Genomic DNA, 9,540 nt, shown 5'->3' with positions numbered 1-9,540 from the left:
ATGTGCCTGGTTGATAATGCCTTGATGCATTGCTTTTGGTCCCTGAACATTTTATGTGCTGGTCCCCTATATGTGTAGCAGTGTGAAATATGGAGCACAGTAGTCTGTTTTAGTAAGATATCTTGATCAATGAAGGCGTCTTCTTCATTCCTAAGACTCCATCAAAATCTTTTGTTCATATAGTTTCTTTCTTCATATTTGGAAATGTGTGTTGTGTATCTGCAGCGTATTTGCTTATTTGTTTGTATGTATGTATGCTGTATGCTTGTACATATCTATGAGTAATCCATTCTATATATATATATATATATATATATATATATATATATATATATATATATATATATATATATATATACAGGACAATCTGTCCGAGGAGAAGCTGTCATCAATGTTTGGATGCTGCTGATATATATATATATATATATATATATATATATATATATATATATATATATACATATATATATATATATTTATATATATATATATATATATATATATATATATATATACATATATATATATATATATACATATATATATATATATATATATATATATATATATATATACATACATATATATAGCATATGTTTGTGTATGTGTGTGCGTATGTATACATGTTTTCCTAAAAGGCTATATTCCTTAATGATTAGGATTCTAATATAGTGTATTATTTCATGAATTTGAGGGATAATATTGAAAGTTACTGTGAGCCCCAAAGTGGCAGATTAGTATGATAACTAGGTGTTGACACATTTTCCTTAAGTTTTGAAATTTTACAAGGAAACTATGTCATAATTTTAACAAAATTCCATTATAGTATTTTAATTGAAATATAATGACCATTGATTATGTTCAGATATACCTGTTTTATATTTTATATATTTAGCAATTTTTTTTTTTTAGATAAAATTCTAACACACTAATGCATCATTCAATTCATCAGAACATGAAGTCGTACTATACTCAGTCACAGAAATATAACACGTGTTTATACATTCTGAGTCACAGTAACACCAGCATGAAATTGCATTTGGTATTAGACACATGAAATGGTATATAATGTTACCAAATTTTTATTGGGCAGTTAATCTGAAATGTAAGCCACATTTGATATTTCCTAAAATGGATCTTAGCCACATTGGACATGGCTTAACTATCTTTTTCTATGTATGTCGGTGTAATTTCAGTATTGCCGTGATGTGTGGCATGAGTCTGAATATATGTGTTGTATCAATAAATGGTGTATTTCTATGTCTTTACACGGTCTACCATCTGTTTTTCTTTAACATGGCCAAGGTAATGAGTGATTCTCGTTCCTGATTCAGTATCATTTTAAAGTTATAATACTAGTTATTGGGAAGCCTAAATATCAAGTTAATGTTTTTTGCCTCATTTGCGCAATTTATTTTTTATAATTGTGGTATAATTGATAATTATATTTTTGAATAGATACTCTTAACTCTTTTCAGTGTCATTTGTACAAGACACCTAAGATATTTTATAACGGTTTCAAGTCATTATAATTATGATATAAAAGATAGTCGGAAAATTCTTATAGCTTTATTGACCTCATCCGCAGAATTTTGATGAATAATGTAATAGTATCTTGACACATAGTTTTTTTTATTTATTTGCATTTTATTACCATTATTGTGCAACTTTTGTAAGTGACCAAAGTGACAAATTCAAATTTAATGTTTTTACATTTTTTATTAATATAATTATCCATTTTATATTTCATGTGCTAAAAATATTGAATTTTTCTTATGATAATTTATGGGACTTTTATTTATAGCAACTGAGAATACAGATGTTGGCCATGTTTAAGAAACTCATTGTTCTTTCCAATTGCTGTTTGTGTATTTACCAAGAATGTCTTGCTTCTTCCATCGTTTCATCATTTCATTTTTACACTGATAATGTGGCTTCATTTTCAGTTTCAGGTGGAGTATTAAAAAGTGCAAAGTAACAATTTTTTATATCTATTATTCAGATGACATAATATTTTGTCATGTTTTATTACTATTATTATTGTTATCATTATTATTATTCTTTTACTAATATGTTTGTCCCTTGATGACAAGATGTTTCTTGACTTAATTTAAAAAGAATTGAACATTTTTATCAGGTAAAGGGAATCAAATAAATCACTTGCATATATCTGCTTGACATTAAATCGAAAAATCTTTTATAATGCATAATGTTCATACCAGTTTATATATTCTTGGCCTCTAAATAAAAAGAATCCTATAATGCCTAACAAGAAATCTATATATGCTAAATTAAATTTTAGTTTAATCGTGAATACGTAATAGAACTATGCTATATCATCTCTCACAATTGTACTGGGTTTTCTTTTTCCCTTTGAAAAATGGACTTGAGTTTTCAGCTCTAAAAAATATTTCAGTTTACGAACATAGAATTATTATTACTGTACCTTCTGTATTAATTAAAACAAGTTTAGACAGCTCAGTGTGCTATGATGATAGACTCTGATAGTCAGGGCCCAAAGTATTTTTTTTTAATAGTGCGTGAATACTGCAACACAAAGCTCTTTAGAATCAGAAAAGATAGATAGTGATAAGATAAAGGGAAGAAATGAATAGTAAAAGGCAGAAAGCTGTGCTTAGGTGGTGGCCGAAGGAACTGCTATGAACTTTTAGTAATGACAATCACACATATTCAAGCTTTCTTCATATCCTAAACTTCACACTTCACGTGAGTTTTGCTTATTTTCTTATCACGAGGGTTAGTTAGATGGAAAACCCTAGACCTTAACTAACCCATATTTCCCACAAAAAAATCACACTAAGAAAGAAAAAGAGTGAAAGAGAAATAAATAAGATAGGTAGTTATATTATATCTTTTATTATCAAATATCATAGAAGACCAAGTTTCCTCCCTTTGATATTATGTTTTTCTTAATGAGGTGTTAAGATTGCTATGGGTTAATCATTAGTTGTTTATTTCACTAAGTGAAATTCATTGTTCCAACATAGCTCTTAGTGATGCCCACCACTTTAGCAAATGGCAGTACAGTACTTGTAAACCTTTTTAGTGCTCAGGAAGTACATTTTAATTATTTATGTGATTTAGGAATTAATATTGTTCTTGTTGGTTGATATAGGAATCTTAAATTGCATTCAGTTAGAATTGAATTATTTGTAGAAGTACTAATCTTTGTATAGTATGTCTGTTGTGAATATTATCTTGAAACAGCTGTAGAAGAGTCTATACTTCTTTTATCCTATGGGAAGCCCTATTTAACAATAAATGAAATCTTATCATTACTAACAATTAGGGATACTTTATAGTATAAGTACCATGTTGCTTAATGTAATGTAATATTTTCTTTATTAACTGATGAAATCTATTGCACTTTGCTGCAAAAGATTTTGTAAATAGCTCACTACAGTATTGTCAGATTCAATTAGTATGAACTGTATTACCTCCATTAGATTAAGCAAATTTTGTCAATATGTGGGGCTAAAGCCAGCTAGAAGAAGATTGTGATTGGGCCATAAGGCCTTAATCTAAAATACCATGAAGAAAAACAGACTTGAGACATGTCACCAGTGGAAGTTTCTGGTGTATACAGAAAGATTCAGGAGTTGTGAACCTGTTGCATTTGCAAATTGACCTGTAAACACTGTAAAGGGTTTGGGCAAAGAAAGAATTAAAAGCTGGTGGCGCAAGTTACTGTAGTCACAATGCCCCTTCTAACAGGGCACAACGGTTCTTGTCAGATCACGGGCAGAGAGAGTCGCCTGCTGCCATGCAAGATAACAGAATTCTACTTTGAGGTAGTGTAAGTTGGTAGCTTGTGGGCATTGGCAGGTGCCAGCACTGAGTGGCCCTGTGCATAATGCCCTCATGCCCTGTTGTGCATTGTCTGGGAGCGGTGTTGCCCTGCCGCTGCGGGCTGCTGCCTTCCTTCCATAAATCACCCGGCTGGCCCTTGGAGGAGACTGAAGCTAGCCGGCAAAAATGCACAGGACCGCCACCACCATCTGCTCTCTCTATCTCTCTGTCACTGTGAATGGACACATCATCAAACATTGATCTGTTATGATACTCTGCTCTTTGAATCAAGAAACTGTTTTTGAGGCACCTTCATCAGCTTTGGTTTTTGCATCTTCTTTTTGCAATCTTTCCAAAGGCAGGAAAGGTACAGATTACATGTTTCCGCATTTCACTCTACTTTATCGTCTTGAGGCCTCAGTTTTCTTTATTTTTTCTTATTTTCTTCTTTTCCCTCTCTGACTGGTATAAATCTTGCAGCTTAGCTACTGGGTATCTGCTGCTCCTTTGCACCAAAAATTTTATACCATACTTTTTATTTAACCCTCCAGATTTGTATTATTATTTATCATTACTTAGAGATATTACCTAGTCATACTTAGTAAGTAAGACATATTTCATACTACATCCCCTTGTCCCTAACTCTTTTGTGGTTATTTGAAGGAGCAGAAGATGGCGTTAACTGAAAGCATTCACATAATATTCTCACGCAAGCTTCAGCTTCGTATTGACTTTTAAATTTCGAACGGGAGATGTATACAGCCCCGTCCTAGGAAATCTTATCTTATAGTGATGTACATTCTTCTTCTTGAAAGAAAATTTCAAACTCTCATTTCATTTTACTTAGTTTATTGCCTTGACTAAATTTTCCAATCATTAATTAAAGATATATATTACTTTTTAATTAACAATGTAATATGGTTAGCTTTGAATCATCTTACTCCATATTATTTCTAAATTTAAGATTGGCATGTGGTCTCTTAGTAAAGCACTTTTAATTATGGTTTAACACTTGATTTTTTTTTATATTTGAGTTAGAAACCAAGATATTTATGAATGGTATATTTACTTTTTAAAAAGATCAAGACAAATTTTTAATTAGTTTATACTTGTATAAAGTTATTTTTTCTGTTCAGGTTGAGAGTTTGAACAATCTTTATCTTTCCATTGTCATCCATTAAGGCTGAGTGCAAACATTTTCTATTTACCAGTAATTAAATGGCTGCTTGGTAATGATTTGCTTTAGAAGAGCCAATGTTTAACTGAAACGAGGTCATGTGACATCAGTGTTATCAATACATCACCATATGACCTAATTCCTCTGCAGACAGTCTCTCTCTCTCTCTCTCTCTCTCTCTCTCTCTCTCTCTCTCTCTCTCTCTCTCTCTCTCACACACACACAGACAGGCAGGAGATAGATGTTAAATTTGTATCGCATTGATATATATATATATATATATATATATATATATATATATATATATATATATATATATATATATTATCATTTATTTATCTGCCTGCCATCTTATCTTTCTCTTTGACAATATTACTGTCTAAATATATTTTATAACATATATTTAGATTGATATATTAACTTTCAGCCTTTTATCTCGTAAGAACCACTTCTTTTTTATTCCTGCATCCTGGAAATATATCATCCATTTTTATCCTACTAACCCACCAGATTTCTTCAGTTTTCTTATAAATGCGTTCATAAGTCACAAATTTTTCATTACGTAGATCTAGACTTTTAAACCCTATGCAAATCATCTATTGTTCTCTGTATTTTAGATGCAACATCTTGGGTTTATCATGTAATTTTCTACTCGGTGTTTAATTGCGATTTAAAAACAATTAAAAATCATTCTACCAGGTTGTGAATCAACGGTCCATATAATGACATCATTGTCTTCATTATATACTGTGATTATATGAATAAACATAAAGTTTAAAAGCGTTAAATGGAATTTTGGTAGAAATAATTATTTCTTTGTTCACCTGATGTTCACATTGCTTCTCTCTTGAAGCTGGTTAAATGTCAATATCTACCCTAAAACTAATGAATTTCCGGTTTTCTTTCCATGTTATAGCGCAGCCCCTGTAGTTCAGTGTTGAGATTAAATGGCAGTGTATGGCAATATTTGCTAGGAAGTATGCCGTATCTCCTTTATCTTTCTGTCGCAAAGTTAAGATAAGTTCAATAACATACTTACATCACTAGTCATCGGAAAGTTGAGTTATATTTATTAATGTTGACTAAGAACGTTCCAATATCTGTAGTTGGTATGGAATAACAAGCCATGATTAGAACTGATGTCCTTTTCCCAATGCTGACTGATGAAACTGGAAATCAGTCATTTTCAAACTGCTCATCAAAACAAACTTTTCTAGAGAGGCCATAGTTCTTAATTTCATTGATTTTGGATGGATAGGAATGTTAAAATAAGCATTTATATAAGTCCACCATAAAAATCCAATCTCCTTTCCTTACAGTTCTCAGGGCTGTTGAAGATGTTTTCATTGAAAAATTATTAAGAAAACTGTAAAATAATGGGAAGGATCCAAGACTTCCTCTACTATTTCTTCTTTAGAAGATTTGCAGTCTATAATTTCAAAAGAATGATCTTTGGATAAATTGACTAGATGACTTAAGGGGAAAGAGTTTCTTGGACATGGGAGGATTGGAGGACCGAAGTATTCATTACCCTTTTTTTTACCATAGATATATCCAACAGAGTAGGGTGAAAGTTATCCAAAACCTGATACAAGTGAGAAAAACTTCCTCTACCAGGACCTCTTGGAAACTATCCTTATGTTCTTCTATAAGATCATTGAGTTCAGTTGGCATTTTGGCTGGGCCTTCTAATAGAGAAAAGTCCTGAAGGTCTATCACTATTTTGAAACTCACTGAGATGTACAGTAGAAAAATCTCAAGAAGTTGTAACCACAGAACATTAGGGAGATTAGGAAGGTACATCTTAGAGCGTCACTTAGCATTCTGGAGGCCATCTGAGCTACCACATTATCAATCATATTTTGATCTAATATGGGACCCAATACAGGAGAAGTAGATAGAGAGTGTTTCTGTGCATCGCATACAGTCCCTACCATAGAGGATCCCTATTGTTCCATATGTTTAGCAAAAGAATTCACAAACACTGCCGAAGCCTCCAGAGACCCTTCCAAAATCCTTTTATCTAAACAGGTTAAGTAATATAATATAAGATGAAGATCAGGGTGACATGCAAACTTTTCTTCCATAAGAGGTGAAATAACTCCTACTATAGAATCTGCAAAATATAAAACTTCAACTACACTGTTCTCCCTATTTTATTACTAATAAACATTATTTTAGTCAACCAGGTTGAAAAACTTTTATTCATGGACTTCCTTTTGTTCACATTGATAGTAGATTTTAGGGAATTGGCTTCATTATTGGCAATAATAATGTTAGACAATTGATTTTTTTAACTAATGAATGCTTTTGCTTCAAGATAAGGTATTAACAACAGACTGGAAGAAGAAATAGGATTTCTTTCCACCTGTGACAACGATTTATTCGTTATACCTATGGAAAGATTAGAAAACTTTGGAATATAAGTCGTCATACAAGTCTTACAAGTACAGTAACCGCATTAGGAAACATAATTGAATAAATATTATTAGAATTTACCCAAGTTAACTTATTTCAAAAACATTTCACCAAAAAGTATTCTTCAAGACTGAAATGGAGATACCTCATCTGAGTCGATCTCTTCCTCTGTATTATCCTTACTTTCAGGATTTTGCTCAGGTGAATCTTGCTTATTGGAAACTAAAGGCTTTCCCTTTTGTTTACTGTTAATGTTGATTTTTGTGCCTGTGCTGGCAAGGGACTTTTGTCAGTTGAGGTACTAGCACCTACTACATTAATGCCACTCAGGAAAATTCAAGATGCCAGTCAAAACATGATGCAACTGTTTCTTTGCTCCACTGTTGTTTTTAAAGAATTATTTAAAATCTGTGCTTTCCAGTCCCCAGAAAAATTGCAATATGCCCCATTGTTAATAAAGGTATAAAATGGTTGCTCATAATCCCTTACTTCTGCCGTCAGAGGGATATTAATATCCAGGCTTCCAATCCAATTTTCTATCTTAGAATCCAGTATTCGTATACTGTAGAGCTAACTGGATCAAGGAAATGTCAGGGTTTCACATAAGAAGAACCTGAAGTAATTTGAGAGAGCCAGTTTGAGGAGAGGTTATCAACTTTATAATGTGCTGTATACCAATAGAGCTCTTACTGCTGGTACCCCAGATCCACTGGGTACAACTTGAGGAGATAGCCTAGAAATTTGAAGTGAGCAGTGTAGGCCTTTGCCTGAAAGCTTACTTGTACAAACATAGCAGATTCAGCAAATTTCTCATGAAGTTCAGTACTATTAACTCTTGCAAGCTTGGTAATAGCTGGAGTGGGATTAGCACCTTCATCCCCACTGTAATCAATTAGGATAGTCTTTTATTGAGTTAGTCATGAACTAAAAGTCAATTTTCTCTTATGACCAGAATCTTCTAAGAGGTTAGTCACTAACTGAACATATTCCTTCATAAGAGGAACTGTTAGGTACTACATTCCTCACAACAGTTATTTAGATCATACTTTTGTCCCCAGTATTTGACATAATGAGAATGAGGATCATTATCTCCTGACAATCAATCCCTTGAACAAACCACACAGGAATGCACAGCAAAGCCAGCTAGAAGATATACTTTAACAATCTGTCATAATTGATATTGAGTTTCGCAATAGCTCCCTATATTACAAATTCATAATTTGGAGCATGCATAGAAGGACTACGCTCAACAATGGTGACAAGAAAATAAAGACAAACTTGATACATTAACAATGGCAACGAAGAAACTGAAAGACAAATTAAATGCATCAACAACGACAGCAATAAGACTGAAAGATAGATACAGTGTACCCACACTCGAGTATTGCTATGCCTTGCTATATCATTTTAGTACTCCACTAGAGGGGCAGGGCTATGTAAGGAAAGAAAACTGGAAATATTTTAGTTTTAGGGTAGACAACATTTAACGTTTCAAAAGAGATGCAATATGAACATCAGGGGAGATTCATAGAAATAATTTGAATTATGCTATCCTAATGGAAAGGAAAGTAATCATTCAAACCATAACGATGAGCATTATTTGTATCGTTATGATCTATCCAATCAATACAGTACTTTGGAAAATGTGAAAAGGTTATTTTGAAGTATTTATTTTTGTACATGACAAAAACTGCATGACGTTCCTAGAAAGTAGAACTATGTTTCTCGTAAAACCAAAAGTGGTTTATACTATTAGCAATTTTAGTTTTAATTTTTTTTTTCAAATCATTAGTTTTTACGAGAAATTTCCAACATCCTCAGAAACTTGATTGTTGAACTCACTTAATAATTTCAGTAGGTATTATCCATGACTGAATTAAACTGTGAATCACCATTTAAGAAAGAGCTATTTCATGAAAGTATCCCTATCATGTGTTTTGAGAAAGGTAACATTATTTACCTAAATTGTACAATGAGTATTATGTTTTTCAACTGTAAATAGGTGCATTCGTTACAATGGTACAGGTATTTTATTATTTAAACTTATGTTTTTATCATGAAATTGTGATAAATATGCCCCAGTGTGCTTTTCATTTGATTTTTAATTTGTTTTATTTATGTTTTACACATGGGTG

The 9,540-nt window shown here is 32.2% G+C and overlaps 1 protein-coding gene across 4 annotated transcripts in view; it reads left to right on the top strand.

Annotated features, from left to right (window-relative positions):
• Ca-alpha1T (Ca[2+]-channel protein alpha[[1]] subunit T) overlaps window positions 1–9,540 on the top strand; it is a 340,709-nt gene that overhangs the window by 81,173 nt on the left and 249,996 nt on the right. The gene's annotated exons all lie outside the window — the stretch shown is intronic.

This window comes from Palaemon carinicauda, chromosome 38 (genome assembly GCF_036898095.1).
Source record: "Palaemon carinicauda isolate YSFRI2023 chromosome 38, ASM3689809v2, whole genome shotgun sequence".
Lineage (NCBI taxonomy): Eukaryota > Metazoa > Arthropoda > Malacostraca > Decapoda > Palaemonidae > Palaemon > Palaemon carinicauda.
Note: the sequence above shows the minus strand (reverse complement) of the source record. Positions and strands in the feature narration are given on the sequence as shown.